The 17999-nt window shown below is 36.0% G+C and overlaps 2 long non-coding RNA genes across 2 annotated transcripts in view; one reads left to right on the forward strand and one right to left on the reverse strand.

Annotated features, from left to right (window-relative positions):
* Window positions 1-17999, reverse strand: part of LOC113604785 (uncharacterized) — a 207251-nt gene that overhangs the window by 52954 nt on the left and 136298 nt on the right. The gene's annotated exons all lie outside the window — the stretch shown is intronic.
* The window catches only part of LOC128315141 (uncharacterized), a 41917-nt gene continuing 31182 nt past the window's right edge, over window positions 7265-17999 (forward strand). Inside the window, exons 1-2 of the long non-coding RNA XR_008297591.1 lie at window positions 7265-7735; window positions 11954-11999. This is a non-coding gene — a long non-coding RNA (uncharacterized LOC128315141). The remainder of the gene's footprint in view (window positions 7736-11953; window positions 12000-17999) is intronic.

Consider the following 17999-nt stretch of genomic DNA (forward strand, 5'->3'; position numbering starts at 1 on the left):
TAGGAGCAGTTACATAGCCTTACAAAAAATATTAAGGCTTTTGGCTTAAAATGTTCACTTGCATTAAATATTATGTAAATTTATATGTTGGGATTAAGTGGCCTGAAGTTCAAGTATGTAAGATAAAATGGAAATAATGCAGCCTACTGCAATCATATTGTGCCAATATTCAGGCAGGGCACAGAGGAAAGACACAACAGGTTTTGAAACCAATCAAATTAATCACAGCCTAAGCTGAGAAATAGAGAGGGAAAGATTGCTGCTCATCAGGTCATGCTGTGCAGATGAAGGAAACAGATCTGGTCATCTGATAACAAGGCTATAGATACAGAATTGGGGAAACTCTTCCCAAGTAACTAACTTCTAGTGATGTGTGGGTATTTCTGCAGCTTGAGAGCATGAGTTGAATCTCTCTTATAACCCATGGTATGTTTTTAGATAAGAGCTCTAAATACAACCCAAACCATGCAAATCTCAGATCAAGCCACAATTTATATACACAGCAAACAATACAGGAAAAGGAGGTAAATAGTGTGAAAGGGAAAACCAGAGGACCTGAGTAGAAGCCCTTGAGGTATATGAGTCACAGACCAATAGATAACAATTGTAAGCTTCTGCTTTTCGTTATAGTGTCATGTTGACCCCTTAAAAAACTTTTTTTTGGTGTCTGATATTCATCCAACTCTACTTCAAGGAGATAATTTAAGTGTCTCAAATGCTGGCTGAGGGAACATGTAGGAAATGGAATAAGGCCAGCACTCTTTGCCTATCAGCTCCAATCTGCTTTCCCCTTGAGTTCAGTGGTGCCATTTAAAGAAAGCTCTGAATGACACAATGTGTTTGTTAATAATAAGTTTTTACCTGTATAACAAAGCAGTGGTGACTAATAGTGGACTCTAAGAATTTGTGATTCTTAGATTCCATGTAACTTTGATTAAAATTTCTGATCTAATATTCTCTGTGTGACTTTGAGCACATTGCTTATTCTTTTTCCTCAGTTTATTTATATAATGGAGATGTTAACATCTACTTGATATGATTGCTACATAGATAGTGAAGTGATATATGTTAACTGTTTACTGGAGTACTTTACAGGTAGAAGATGCTTAATTGGCTAATAGTATTTCTGTAGGCCACAAGATTCTCTTTACTATTTAAAATTGTTATCGTTTGGAAGTGGATGATTTCAAACTTTGGTGACATTAAATACATTTTCATGCTTTCTACCTTAAAATATGATATAAAATAAGTTACCACTAAAGAAATGTTGGTAATTCACAAACTTTTCAGTCTTCAAAGTCTGACTATTTTGGGGCACCACATTACATAAGCCAACAAAAATACTTGTTTTGTATTTTAATGATTGAAGCTGATATAATAACTTTTTAATGTAATGTATTTTCATGGCTCCTGTCACTGTGAAAACCAAGTATTCAAAAGAAACACATTTTAAAAAGAAATGGATATATGAATGTTTTTGGTCCCCCTCTCTTCTAGCCATGGCAGACAAAGTGAGAGATTAAAGGAGAGCTCAATATTTTGAGAAATGACACCTTGAATTAAAATGGCACTGTTCTCTTCCTTTCTTAGAAGTACCTTTTATTGTAAGAGCCAAACACTTGTTATGAGTTGAATTGTGTCCCCTAAAATTTATATATTCAAATTGTAACTCCCAGTTCCACAGAATATGATTTTATTTAGAAATATGGTCATTGCAGATGTAATTAGTTAATATGAGGTCATACTAGATTAGCGTGGGACTCTATTTCAATATAATTAGTGTCTTTATAAAAAGGAATAATTTGGACACAGACATGCACACAGGTAAATCACCATGTGAACATGAAAGCAGAGATTGGGATGATACTTCTACAAGCCAAAGAATGACAGAAACTTCTAGCAGGCCACCAGAAGCTAGGAGAGGCATATGGAACAGGTCTTCCCCATAACCCTCAGAAGGAATCCTGTTCACATCTTGATCTTGAACTTCTAGCCCCAGAACTGTGGGACAATAAAATTTTGTTGTTTAAGCTACCTAGTTCATGGCACTTTGTTATGATAACTCCAGCCAACTAATACAACTCCAGACTATTTACTGAGATATGAGTTTTGGAGAATTGTATATAAATCTATTTTAGACTTCTATTGCTATGAAACTAATGATCATAACTTAGCAGCTTAAAGCAACACACATTTGTCATCTGACAGTTTCTGTGGGTCCAGAGTCCAGGCACAGGTGAGCTGGAGCCTCTGCTCAGGTTCTCACAAGACTGAATCAAGGTGTTAGCCTTGATTAGCATTCTCATCTAAAGGAGTGACTGGAGAAGAATCTACTGCCAAGCTCACTCAGGTTATTGGCAGAATTCTTTTCCTTGTGCTTATAGGACTGAAGTGTCCCCCAAACCCCAATATACATGTATATATATCAAATATTTTGCTGTTGAATGGGAGCTATTTTTAGTTCCTAGAGGCTATCTGCTGCTCACTTTTGGATATTCTTCTCTATAGTCAGTTTACAACAGGACTCTTTTTTCAAGGCTAGGAGGCCAGTCTACTAAGACAGAATCTTACATAATGTAAGATAATCATAAGAGTAATATCCCATTACTTTTGCCATATTCTATTGGCTAAATAAATTCACAGCTTGGGCCCACACTTAAGGGGAGGTAATTGCACAAGCAAGGAACTCATTGGAGGTTACCCTTGGGTGATTTGATCAAAATAAATACCTAAAAAAAAAAAAATATATATATATATATATATATATATATATATATATAAAATTTTTAATTTTATTTTTACTCTTTTAAATATATTTTTAGTAATGAGAAAGTGTAATCAGCCTTGATACACACACACACACACACACACACACACACACATTCAACAATGGAAGCAGATCAGTTGTTCTATTAGAAAATAATCATAGCATTACAGAGGTTGCAATTCTATAATAATCAAATTCTGCAAATTCTGAAGATAGAGATATAAAGCTATATTTACCTGGAGGAGGTGAACTAGTACAAGTATAGTCAAGATATCCTAGGATGTCCCCTTACATTCTTCAAAAGATCCTTTGGTTTTGCAATTTCTCTCAATTTATGATTGACTATATTACCATTTCTCATACACAGAAAAGATACACTTAAACACTTTTGGAGTACACTTGAAGTAAAAGTAAAATGTTTGTAATTATATGCGACAGAAAAATAAAAACATTTTAAATTCTAAGTATGAAAAGAAGGAAAAATAAAATTGACCAGAATTAGTGATGTATTTTTAATTAATTAATTCTTCCAATGAGAGATACAACTAAATATATTTAAGACATGCTCAAAGATGCTATTATAGATGAAATTTGGGGATTTTAATTAAATATAGTTGGTAAAATATTTTCAAAGTCCTAGATTTATCTATTCTGAAAAATATTACATATTGCAATTCAGTTATAATTTAAATATGTAGTACAAGTAAAATTGCATTCCAGTTAATACTACATTTTTCTAGGTACCCCTTCAATAGATAAAAGGGAAATTATTTCATAATTTAACTCAGTGATATGTCATTTGATTCTATGATAAGATGAAGTACTATATTCTCTTACTTTTGTTTCTTTAATCTTACAAAGTTCTTCCTGAAGTTATATATTGATTAGATTAAATAAACATTCTGCGGAGTTAAAATTAAAGTATGTCTATCATATAAGAGGGTTGGTCAGCAGGGATTGGTTTCTAAATTCTACGTCCCCAGACAGCCATCAGGCAGTCAGCAGAAACATGCATTTTGAAACCATGAAGTCTTCAGTTTTTATCTCTGACATTACATTGAGATTCGACAGATGGAAGCCCAGCAGCAGACATGCAAAATGGATGCCAAATGAGGCACATATACATAGCAGAGTGGTGCCCTACCCAGGTGGTCATCTTCTCCTTTCCAAACCTTTAACATGGCTTACTCCAAACTTGACTATGCTGTAGTGATATTGACACATTCTTCAGTCATTGGTGAATGTCAGTGGGCTCTTGGCTCTCTGCATTAGGAACTTTAGCACGCTCTCTGCTCTGTACATATGTCCAAGTTGGCAGCCAGTTGGCATGGCTGCTGATGTGTCTCTATCTGTCAGATCTCCTCATCACCTCTGGGACAGAGATAGACGATATGAGTATGTCAGCAAGAATGTTACCATTGGCTGTGAAAATATGTCCAGGGAAATAAAAATTAGGAGGTATTTTAGAAGTGACTTGGCAAATTATCTTTATCGCCTAAACCAAGGATCTACTTATCTTTTAGAATACAGGAAAAATCTAATTAAGGTAGGAAAAAAATTAATGATAATTTTAGCCAAGAATTTAAATAGTCTTCAACAGTTAATGGATAAAACACACCTTGTGGAATTGAGCCAAAGAGAGTATAAATCAAGCTTATGAAGGACTAAAACAGTTTTTCTAACACAATATCAGGCAATGTATTTCAAAACAAACCAAAACAAAAAACCCTACTAGCCAATCTTTTCAACTGGGTAAAATTACAATAAAAGATTACATGAAACAGAATTATACAGATCTTCTAAATGTTCTATGTAATCAATTTTCAGACATTTTTAGAATGATGTGTATGTTTCTACATTCACATGCACATGTCTGTATTTCCCATTTGCCCTACACACTGCCCATCTAACACACAGCACCAAAACAATTTTGCTTCAAATTTGTCAGTTAACCCTGAAATAATTGGTTGAACTGGTTCCATTTTAAATTAACTTCTCCATCATCTTTTCATTTAAGTGATGATATCTTTAATTCATCTATGCATTTATACCAACAAATATTTACTGAATTCACTAACACCTGTCCAAACTTTTAAGCAGTTCCTCTGATTATGTGCCCTAGTTAATTTTATAAAATCACTATCCACTCACTCACTCATTCACCTGAGGCAAAAACTTGAGAATCATCCTTGATTTTTCCCTTTCACTGACATTTCAATGCAATCTGTTTTTAGTCTTCTTAATTCTATTTTGTACATACCACAGATTAGTCATCCTATTTCAGGTGTTAGTAGGTATTTTTCCCTATGTTTTCAAGTGACCACGAATAGAACTATAGAGCCCAGACTTTGTGAAATATACTAATGTCACCCTGTCTCATGATAGTAAAGATAAAGTTTTCACAAAAAGGATAAATGTTATAATTTTTAATCATCCTGCAGAGATCAATAATGAAACAGCAATTAGAAATAGATACTGGGATAAATGTTGGAAGAAATTTTTCCTCTTGTATCTGAATGGGGGTAGTGGACAGTCACGTCTCATTTTTAGATGTGGAAAAGTTGTCAAAATGCTCTTTTTAAAAGTAAACATCTTATTTTACTGTCACCCCTAGATTAGGAATGGAAACCTTAACCTTGGCTTTTTGTAGTGGCCTTGACAGCATAAAAATAACAGAAAAGAGTAACCTGAATCCAGGACAACATCTCTGCTCTGTTGCAGGTCAAGGGGATTTATCTGAGTTCCAGTTTGATGAATCATGGAAAAAAGCCAAGAAAATAAGCAAACAAAGAAAAATGAATAGGAATATAATAATTCTTTGGGGATCCTGGGGCACAAAAAAGGAAGAGAGGATTGGATTTACCTAGGCAAGTTCTGGCTCGGGATCCTGCCAACAGTTTATTGGCTTCACTCCTATGTAATTGCAATATAATTTAGTGGTTACAAACATGAGATCTGGTGATAGATTCTGTGGGTTTGTGTTTGAATCCTCCTAATCATTATCAAATAATTTAACTTCTCTAGGTCTCAGTTTCCTCATATAAAAAGAGAGATAATAATAATGATAATACCCATTTGTGACGGTGTGATGAGGTTTAAATGAGATAACACAGGTAAGCATTTAGAATATCCTTAGACATAGAGTAAGTGATAAATAGATTGAAGAGATATATTATCTATGATTGTAATCCAGATCAAATAACTGAAAGTGTGACTTATACTGACTTTACTTCCACATTCTATCTTGCCTCCAGGTTGCCTTCTCTGAACTATCCTTCACCATTGACAGAATTGACAGAATGTGCTTTTTAAAACCAGAATTGATTATGTCATTCCCCAGGTTAGCTTTCTTCAGGCACTCTTTATACCTTTCATTTTAGACCAACATTTCTCACCATAGAATTTAAGTAGGGTGACCATATGATTTCTCATTTAAGCTTAGGAATAATTACTTTGGGGTGATAGGCATAACTGAGGTTTATTACAGGTAGACAGGGACATATCATTATTGTGGATATGAAGTCTTTTTGTGATCTTGTTTTCAACCTCAGCAGTTAGTTTTTGGTCTTCTGCTGCAGCCACTCAGACTCACTAGCAGCCTGTAAGCTATCATGCTTCTCTGTGCCTTTGAACATGGGGCCATGACAGTCTTCACTTTCTTCTCTCCATTCTCTTACCATAATTATGCTTGTCACTGTAAGCCACTGAAGAATCCTGGAAGTCTTTCTGGATTCACAAATTCTAAGTCATTTGTGTGTCTGTATATAATATGTGGGTTATCTTTATCATTATAATAATGAAAAAAAGAGTTGCCAGGTATGTATCTTCTATGCCAGTTACAATAGTACCAGAGTATGTGCTTTTTCTAAACAATCCTGCAAAGTAAACATATATTTTCTGTTGTTCAAAGATTAAAATAAAACAAAACAAAAACAAAAACATAAACAAAAACAAAGCCCTGGGAGGTTAAGTGACTTGCTGAGTTTGATAAGTGGCAGAGGCAATATTCAAGTTCAGATTGATCTGTATCTAAGCCCATCTTTTCACCGAATTGCCCTCTCACCAAAACAGTTACTACAAAGAATTGCGATGAACATATGTATCGTCTCTCCATCTATGTTACATATTTCTTGAAGGTTAATACTATTCCTTACTCATTTTTTTCTTTTAAAATTTCTTATAGGCACATGATAAGTATAGGCACATGCTAAGCATATAATAAATGTTTGATAGATGAATGGATTGCTAAATTTTGACCAATTCAATGACTCTGTAAACAATAACCAGCTTTTCTCAGTTCAAAGTCATCCTTCCCAAGTTTTCTGTCTTCAGACACATTCTTAAACCTTGGAGTGCTAAAGTTCTTGGGGCTCAAGGTTTTGAAACCTGAAGCCAGCACTGGATTAAAGTATTTACACAAAAAAATCAAGGCAAACTTACACATACAGCAAGGCACAAAGGCTTTATAGGAGGATGATGGATCAAGTTAACAAAACATTTACTGCATAATACAAGAGGAGTTTTATGTAAAGATTGCCTCTACTGTTTTGTCTCAGAATTAACCAGAAATATCCTTTTTCAAAAACTTTCTAAAATCATTAAGGAAATGGCAATTGTGATAAGAATAGGAAGAGGAAGAATGAGAGACAATTTTGGAGCATAAGGTTACTGTGGAGGAGGCCAGATCTTAATGGGATTTTAAAGCAGGGGACTTTGGCTAGCTAGATGACAGTATGGCAAGACTGACAGTATGGTGGCACTGGGAGTCTGGTAATTGAGGAAGGGAGTATCAGGTCATGAAAGAGGCAGTGGCACAGAAAAGTGTTTAGTAAGAAGCACCATACATAACCCTCACTGTTCAATTTTGTTTCAGACTAGTCCTTACCTCCTGTGAAAACCCAGGGGCAAAGTGAATCTGCCATTTGACTCATATTCCTGTCAACTTCAGGGTGACTGCTACAGACACAGGTGGGACATCTCACTGTAGAAAGAAACTGTGCAAGGGTACTTTATGACATGAGCAGCTGTGCATGCCCACAGTTTGGAAGGGCCTGTGCAGATCAGTCACCTTTAATGTTTTGGGTTTAAAAATATTGAATTCTTACTGTTCTGTCTCAACAAAATAGAGGAATCCTCCCAGTCTTTATGTCTATTTCAGTTCTATCTATATTTACCTATACATAGAAAAAGCCATGAAAACCCAATGAGATTCAGTTCAACATGGAGAGAATCACAATTTAGATGGCTCAGAGATGACTTCCATAAATTAATGCTCGGAGTCCTAAAGCCTAGATTCTATTCTCAACCCTGCCATGTGACCTTGGGTAAATCTCTTGGCCTTTTAGTGTTTCTAGTTCCTTAGGTTTTAAATAAGGACACTGTAAGAGAAAATCCCAAAGGTACTTTCAAGTTGTTTATTTATTTATTTTTAATATTTGTATTATTCCTAACAAAGTTAGAATTGCTAAAAGAACATGGAATTCTGGAATCAGCTAAATCTGAGTTAAAATCCTTAAACCACCACTGAGTGACCTTGGGAAAGTTATGTATCCTCTCTACAGCTAATTTGTCATCTGGAAAATGGGAATAATATTGCTGACCTTGCAGGCTTGCAATGACCATCAAGTGAAATTAAACGTGAAGCTGACAGCATATCACCTGCTGCATGGAAGATATTGATAAATGGGGGTAATTATCAGAAGATTTTTATAGGCAGAGGGAAATATCATTTCCTATGAGAGACATGTCAGATGGGACACTCAACTTACTGTTTGCATTCCTCACCCGTAAAGGTGTCCATGAATTGAAATTAGCATTGTGTGTGAGCCTCATGGGATTCAAGTGTTGCTAAGGCAACCACTAATTTCCAAATCAGGGTAAATAGTTTCACAGAATGTACAGTTTCCTTTAACAAATTGGATTCCATTGAAGGGCACACCTTTTCTTCCCCTGCTGCTCTGTAACCAAGTTAGGGCTGTGCACCTGCAGCTCTATGTGCCAGGGGCTGCTTTCATCTTCTGCCAATGACACTCTGAAGGGGAACAGCCAGTAACAGAGATCCCTGAGCTCTGTCAGCTTTACCCAGTCTTTACCTTTTGTACTTTGTCAAGTTATAGTCACATTTCTTGACTCACACAGTAGGGCACTGAAACAGCTCCTTGGCACATTCATGTAATAGACTTCCAAGCAAAGATGCCATGCGGTTTGCAGCCATCTCGTTCTGCCTTCTCTTCCCCACTCTGCAACTATCCTTATTTCCCCTACTCACTCATATGAATTCCTGCAGAGAATGAACCTATTATTAAGCCGGCATTGCCTCTCTTGCTATATTCTTGTGTTAAATTAGTCCTCTTCATTGTTGCAAATAATAGGCAACCACTTATATATCAATGAAAATTCACTGCACTGCTGTGGGATTATTTCAGTCCTCGGTAAACTACACATTCCTGCCATTGTTTATGGGAAGTGATTTTAAGTCTCTACTGCTTCATTTTAAATGTTTTCTTTTGGGTGAGGTGGCCAATATTCTGCATGTACTTAGCATATTTTCTCCTTTAACCCCTTGGACTAGTGGCTACTGTAACAGGGACATCCTTTTTGCAATAATTCATAGTGTTGCCTTCTGCTTTTGAATATGCCAGTAGGAAAGCATGAAGAATATAGTAAAAATTGATAGAAGTATGTTAATTGCCTTCCTTAAGAATATGAAAAAAAATTATGATTATTTAGTCTTTTCTGGTCAAGTTTTGAAGTCAGAAAAAACCTCACTAGCTTTTTCACAGCTCCTTGAGGAAAAGGCTTGACCAGTCATTTTCACTGAAGTTGTACCTTATGACAGCCACACTGCTAGACCTCTCATGCATACTACCTCCTTTAGAATTCAAAATAACTCTGGAAAGTACACATTATTGTGTCCACTTTACCAGTGTGGAAACTGGAATTTTAAAAGATCTTACATTAAAAAAAATTCAATTTGGAAAGCTCATGGATCCTTGTAGGGTACCAAAATTGCTGATATAATCCACAAAGCAAAACATTTCTCGCCATGCTAGAATATACAAACTATATTGTACATAAACAAAAATGTATATATTTAGCTTAAAGAATAATGATAAAGTGGACACACATATATATGCACTGCTGCCTTAAGAAAAACGGCCTACCATCCTAATGTGCCTGTCCTGGGTTTATTGGCCCTTAGATCTATACTCTGTATCTCAAGAGGGAAGGACTTTGCAGGTTACTTGACCCCAGTTCCCTTCCACCTGTGGTAGGGCAGTGCGAACCATTGCAGGAGATGGGAAGGCAGGAGGAAGAAAGAAACCAGGGCATTTTGTGTCCCCGACCTTGTCTTAAACACACATGTGGGGTAACTGTATATTCTCAATGGCTCTTGAATAGGTCCTGTGGTTCCAGTCTGGGGTCTGGTAATACCATCTCCCCTTTTTTCTTTGGCCTAGAGATGACAGTGGAATCCTGCTTTTTCTAGTGTCTGCCCTACCTCACTCTCTTGTATTTGGTTTCTCAGCTCTTTAACCACTGATGTAAGTAATTTCTGATTAAATTTCTTGTAATACAAATTCTTGACATGGTTTCATTTTTTAATGTTTAGATCCTGATTAATGGACTTTAATGCCCTGTGTGCTCCTCCTTGATCACACTTCCCATGGAACCCCAGAAATAACCACTATTCTGATTTTTAATTTCAGTATTTTCTTGGTTTTCATTCTTGGTTTTGTAACCTATGTGTCCTTAAATTATATATATTCTTTTTTACTTTTTCAGTTTTTCACTTTATTTATTTATTTTGAAATGTTTATATATTTTGAGAGAGAGAGAGAGACAGAGACAGAGAGAGAGAGTGAGAGAGCATGTGTATGAGTGCATGAGCCAGGAAGGGACAGAGAGAGAGGGAGAGAGAGAGAATCCCAAGCAGGCTCCATGCTATCAGTGCAGAGAGCAATGTGGGGCTCAATCCCATGAACCACAAGATCATGACCTGAGCTGAAATCAAGAGTCAGATGCTCAACTGACTTGAGCCACCTAGGTGCCCCCAGTTTTTCACTTTATGTAAATGGAATCACACAGTGTGTTGTCTTATATTACTTTCTTTTTCTCCCTCAACAATGTTTTTGAGACTTGTCACAGACTTTGAGTCTGGAGTTCTCTCTTGTCCAGCAAGAGACCAGACACAGAATTTAATAAAAGAGAGGCTAATGTCCGGGAGGAGACAGGAGCCCCAAGTAAGGGTTCTTGCTCTGTATTTATTAGGATCAGAAGGCTTACAAATGTGATGGGTGTGAAGAAGGAGACAGTGAAACAGTGATCATTAACTAATGTGTGTGAGAGAAAAGGGTTTTAAAAGATATGCGGTGTTAGGAGTTTGGGTCAATACAAAACAAAATCCTGGTGCCAAGCAGTTGGTTGTTTACAGCAGCAGCAGGCACCAGGTGCTGTGTCTGTTGATCTTAACTTGCCTAGGGGATAAGACAGATAGACAATGCTACCCCAAGGTTGACAAGGCACTTTTTTTGCTAATTAGCAAAAAAAAAAAAAAAAATTTAGAGCAATTTCACCCTGCTGTGGCAGTCTTTCACCCTGTTTACCTGTTTACCTATTCTTGAATGCTTTCATCCTATGGAAGTGGCTTCCTGCTCTACATTTTTGTTCTGTTCTGGGGGACGCTTTCACTCTGTGACCAGTTTCTGCTCGAAGCCTTGTTAACCCATTGGTGCAAGTTTAGGAAATTCCTAAACTTATTCCCCACAGAGACTCATGCATATTAAACATGATTAATATTCTCTACAGCATAGTATTCTACAGTATGAAATTGCACCATTTATTCATTTTACTGTTGAAAGACTTTTGTCTGTTTCCAGTTTTCACTCTTATGAACATGTTACTGTGAACATTTTGGTATGTGTTTCCTGGTACCTACATGCAAGAGTTTCTCTAGTACAAAAAGTCGACAGGGCCATAGATCACATAAATATTCAGGCTTACTTAATAATACCAAACTGTTTCCCAAAGTTATTGTACAAATTTACCATTCTAGCAACAGTGAACAAGTGTCCAGGTTATTCTAAATCCTAGCCAGCTCTCAGGTTTATTGAGTACTAAAGATTCAAATGAAGACAAAGTCTATATAACATATCTAAATAAGCTATTTTCTATACTTTCTTACAGAGGGATGTTCTTGGATTGATAATTTTTGCCAGTCATGAAAGTAAATGTAAGTGTTTCTGTGGTTTCTTGCTTATTTGTAGATTAGAAAACTCCCATAGATCATTACAGTCAACTTTTCGTGTTATAGAGGTTAGGTGATTTGCTAAAGGTGGCTAGCTAGAGGAAAAGAGGATTTATATTTGTGACTCTCTGTAGATTATGTTTGACTAAGCCGCCAAGATGAAGAGAAACAATAAGGGGAATACCATTCCAGATTGAGATTCTAGGCCACGTAGTCATAACCTGCTGAGGAGATCCTCCAGCAGGTTGTATAACTTTTATAGCCCAATGCCCATTGAGAGAGCAAAGTGAAGAGATGAAGAAAAATATTTCTTTAGAGAAGTTTGTTGCATTCTGATAGTATTCCCGCCACCCATAGGAGAAGGGAATAAAGTGCTTTTCTGTCACCTTGTACTGAATCTGAGGAACGTCAATGGAATGCCTTGGAGAGCTCTACTTGGGTTGCCTGCACAATGGATGGCACCAACTCCAATCCTAGAAAATCATAAAGGCAGAGGTTGTAGATGGGCAGTTGCTCTGATGAGAGTGAAGAGAGGTGCTGCACTGGAAGTCACATTCACTCCACGTGTTGTCAAGTCAGTGGATCTATGGACTGAAAGTGAGCTTGAAAGATAGCTTTGTGCTAGGTTTGACTTAAAGGACCATGGCACCTGGTTAGAGAGCTGAGCAGCATGGATTGTCTGAGGTTGAGGATGGAGAAGTAAGCAACACCACAAAGAGAGTCATTACTATGTCAGGTGAGCAACATTTGGAAGTTCCAAGAGTGTGTGGATAAGGAGTGGGTGGTGTTTTACAAAGAACCTACAAAAGAAGTCCACAAAGGAAATATTCATTTTTCAATATACACCAAGACTAGCGAGCACCAATTCCAGATCTCTTATGTTCCAGTAACCAGTAAGGTAAGATCTTTCTTGCTCTTTCCCTGGCTCTGCCTCTTACCCTTTCTAGTTCCTACAGGAGCTGAGGGACGGATGGTGGGAAGAGGAGGAAGAGCACAAAATGAGGAAATAGAGAAAAAGTCAACCACATGTCCTGTGGGGTCTAGCATGAAGAATGCTAGTGCTGAGACAGAGCACAACTTCAAAATTAAATGAATTTCTCAGTTTTGCTATTATAGTTACTAGACAACTTAATTACCTGAATTAAAATGTTTTGTGAATAAGAATGACAGAACTTTTGAAAGTGAGGAGAAAAATCATAGGGAAAAAATGGCAGTTTGAGTATAAATAGTTACCTCTTCTCTATCTGAAACTCCCCCCATATCTTCAGTGAATATATATATATATATATATATATATATATACATATACATATGTATATATATATAATACATATAATATATATGTATATTTAGGTATAATAAATATATGTATATATAATAAATATGTAATAAAATATAAACATAAATATGTATGTGTATACATTTACATATTTTTAAAGGCATAAGCCCACTAACAAGGTGAATTAGAGTGGAGGCAATAGCAGACCCAGCAGTAAATTTTTTGAGGCTGCAAACCAGCAGAACAAGATGCAACAGACAAGGCAGAACCCAGAAAGCTGAATCCTCCACAGTGGGAGAGCTGACAATCAATTTGATTTAATTAAAGAATTACTAAAAGGCTCAGAAGTTTGACTAGCGCTAGTGACATGTAGAAGTGTAGATGAAGTTGGATGGAGTAGAATTGTTGAATGTCTGTTTAAAAACTGTTAGAATCTTTAGGTCCCCTCCAGATTGTTTCGTGTCCTTCCTTTATTCTTCCATAGCCCTTTTTTTTTTTTTTTGTTTTTCAACGTTTATTTATTTTTGGGACAGAGAGAGACAGAGCATGAACGGGGGAGGGGCAGAGAGAGAGGGAGACACAGAATCGGAAACAGGCTCCAGGCTCCGAGCCATCAGCCCAGAGCCTGACGCGGGGCTCGAACTCCCGGACCACGAGATCGTGACCTGGCTGAAGTCGGACGCTTAACCGACTGCGCCACCCAGGCGCCCCTTTCCATAGCCCTTTTATATTATTCTATATTTCCAAATAATGTACTTATATTCTCCTTCATGACTTCTCACTTTCAGATAGTATCTTTTGACTTCCAGCTATTTACTTCCCCATACATTTTTTTATCCCTGACAGTTTTGTGGTCATTTTCGATGATTTATATATTATGTTTACATTATAACTATGTAAATGCTATTTACTACTAAGCCTTAGTTATTTTTCCTGAAAACATTTTTGTTTCCCATGGCATTAATAAGTGACTTACTTTTTCAATTTTTGATTACTTTTGTAGGCCTATATCCAGAAGAATAAAATGATGAATCATACAGGATATTCAGTAGGATAAGAACATCCACATTCAGAGGACTAAGGCTTTGAGGAAAATCTGAATTTGGGAATAGAGCAAGAGAGTACAGAATTGGAACCACTAGGCAAGTCATACTGATTGGGGAGGTTGGATGTCATTTCGGTTCAATTTAATCTAATATGGTATATTCTTAGCACTGAGTTAGGCACTTAGAACACAAACATACTCATTTTCAATACGGTCCATGCCTCCTCACCTGTCACATTAAAGTGCTGACAGAGAGATAACCGCAAGTTATATCACAATGTATTTGAAGAATGGTATGAAGATGGAGGTAATGATAATGAGGAAAAGCTTTGCAGGATCATAATGCTTGATATCTTTTATGGGACAGGTGGGGATTAAGGAGAGATAGAAGAGAGTGAGGTTTCAGACAAAGTAATTATTTACAGAATTGTTTGGTATAATATTTTAGAGAAAATATTTTTCAGTGTTGTTTGTTGAAGATGAATTTGGAGGAAATTAGATCAGTTTGGAGCTATTGAAATAGTCTAGGCAGAAAACCATGAGGGCTTAACCTAATACTTTGTCCAGAAAACAAGAAACTGATTTGAAAGCTAGTATAGCATTCAAATTAATAGGACTGTGTTACTATCTGGATGTTGGGGGATGTAGTAAATTCTTGGGTATTATAGATGCTTTTGTTTGGGGCTACTAGATGGATAAACATGCCATTCACTGAGATAGGCACATAGGAAGTAGATAGATTTGGGTGGGAGATAATGACTTTTGACCTATTGAGTGTATATTATTTCTGGAAGATATGTATGAAGAGAATGAGGTAAGATAACATGATGAGGTATCAGTGATGTTTTAATTCCTTTTCTTGGAGTCTGTTGGTATTCTAGCCCGGGAAATTTAGAGTATCCCTTCTATACTGCCACGTGAAAAGAAATGATTACAATAAAGCAGATCAAGAGTTAATTCTTAGGTTTGGTTTCCACAAGCCTAGGACTTGCCATAGAGAAAAGATTTCAAAAATCCTCATGAAAAAAAAAATAGATATAAAAAGATTCCTCTTCTGTAAATCTCCTTTCCTCTTAGACTAAAGAAAAGTCATGGACTCCAGGAAGGGACCTCTCATATTCAACTCCACAATATGGAGATTTGGCAAGTTACAGAGTTCATTCATAACATGCAAGAACAAGGGCAAAAAGAAATCTCCTGGTATGTCTAGGCAGATTGGCTAGGCAGAGGGCTTCATGGAATTTCCCATAGCCCTGACTGGTTTGGGATCAGGAAGGTATTTTCCATATGTCCTAGAGTGGCTCATACATGGCTGAAAATGTGCTGAACTTAGTGAAGTTGGGGGAGGAGAGGTTGCAGCACTTATTTTTGTGGTCTCATGAACAAAGTACAAACTGGGAAAAGGGACAGCTTAGCAAAGGACAGGTGGGTATGTAAGCACATTGTCCTAAAACCCTACTGTGCCTCCAGAGTTTATAAAGCAAGTCTAGGGAAAAGGAGATTGCTCCTTCAACTGATTAAAATCAAGTTTCCATTTTCAGGTGAAATAGGCTTTCAAAATGTAAGTTCAATTATTGAAAAATAAAGAAAATCCATCAAGTTAGTATCTAGCTTTGTAGACTGGGATTTTTATATGTTATACACAGTAAGCAATTGGATATGTTTTCCTGGGATATGATTGATAAAGCTCTTTTGGAGGTATTGAGTTAGAAGTCATCAATATATCTGTAGTGGTTGAAAACCTACCAATAATCAGATTACCTTGGTAACGTGCAGAGCAAGAGAAAAACAGGTTAAGGGCAAAAATCTCTGAAGAACGCCCATATTAAAACAGGTAGAAGGAGTAGTTTATGTCTGAAAGTTTAACATTGCTGGCCTTGAATTTCAATTCAAAAGATTTATCATTGGTTTCATGAGAAATATTATATATTGTTAAAATAAAATGTATTTCTTGCCTTTCATCATCTACATAATTAAGCTAACTGACTTCTGCAATTCTTTGTTTTATATTAACTTTGATTTCTGTTGGAACAGAGACTTTGAGTGTTGGTATATATTAACATATCAACGAGCTTTTATTAAAAAACAAACAAAAAAAACCAGTGTTTCCCTACCACCCCCCCCCAAAAGAGGAAAACAAGGGAAAAGAAAATGCAAGAAATAGTATTCAAATAACACAGATGAGATTATAGGCAAGCTATGATTCATCATAAGTAGCTGTATTATAGAGTAGCCTGAAAAGTTAGAGCTTTGGTAGCTTGGTAATTTCTGAGCCTTTATTAGAGTTTCAATTGTCTTCAAGTAACCCATGGTAATAAATTTCTTCTGGTGTGCATGCTGGTATTTTTGAGCACGTTAGAGGTATAGACTCTTATTTAGAATGAAGCTGAAGAGGCTGCCAACACTTCATGTGTCAGCCTTGGTGGAAACTGATGTTCATGTGTTTCTGTCAGTTGTCATCTGGGATGAATTTCAGTTGCCATTGTGAATACAAAGAGCTCACTATCCCATTACAAATTCCCATGAGTTATTTAGTCCTGTCTTTCTTTTTCTAAAGGTTAAACTCTTATCTTTCTGCTAAAAAGTTAGATAATTAACATTCTCACTTACAATGCTTCCATAACATCTGTAGATTATGCACCATTAATCAAGTTCCTCTGCAGGCATGATTGACTTTTACAAAGAAACTTGGGGAATAAATCCTTTCTCTTTAGTAATAACTTTGTTGTTTTTATGGTTTAAAAAAGTCCCTTTCTGAGAAACTCAATTTAGAGTAACAGTCTCTAGCTACTTAAAATGGGTATTATAAAACCATATAACAGAAATAAGAGTAAATGATGTATTTTAGAATCTGTAAGAGTGCTGACATCTCTGCATTAAAAACTTTAGAATCTGTGATTTCCAAAGTACTGCATATTTATACAATCATTTGTATTGACATTTAAATTCTCCATTTTCAAATGACAGAAGCAAAAATTAAGCATATATACTTTATTAGTATTTCAACTTGAATTTAGATTTCATTTGTATAGAAAGGATAATAAAGAAATCATATTTTAACATTGTAGAATTTCTGTGCCTGAATTATTTGTCAAGAGCACCTGCACAAGGCAAGTGCTGGACATTTATAGAATATATGTCCTAGAAACAATTTGTTCATGGAAAAAATCTGTTTTATATCTGTGATGTTTCCTTGACATTTTCTTTCTGCTATAGGTTTCTTATAATACCTCCTTGATCTGTCTGAGGAGATAGATTGTGGGAATTTTTTGGAAGCTTTAGAGATCTATTAAACATAGAAATAAAACTTCTTCTTTTCCATTATAAGACCTTGTTTTCCATTCTCTCCCTCATGTTTCCTTTTTTCTTTTCCTCCTAAGTGAGCCATAGGAAAAAACAAAACAAAGCTCTTTGAAGAAAATAAATTAACATAAGATTTTGTTGTTGCTGTATAACAGAAAACATATATACATTGGGTCAATAAAACTAGATGTTGTATATTATGTCAAAAATATTAATGAAATATCTTGACCTAAAAGGCTCTTTTCCTAAAGTTTGAATATAACACAAATTTTCACAGAAAAAGATTGACAACATTGACATAGAGGCATATATATATATATATATATATATATATATATATATATATTTGTTAACTCAG

The sequence above is a fragment of the Acinonyx jubatus genome, chromosome C2, assembly GCF_027475565.1.
Source record: "Acinonyx jubatus isolate Ajub_Pintada_27869175 chromosome C2, VMU_Ajub_asm_v1.0, whole genome shotgun sequence".
Classification (NCBI taxonomy): domain Eukaryota; kingdom Metazoa; phylum Chordata; class Mammalia; order Carnivora; family Felidae; genus Acinonyx; species Acinonyx jubatus.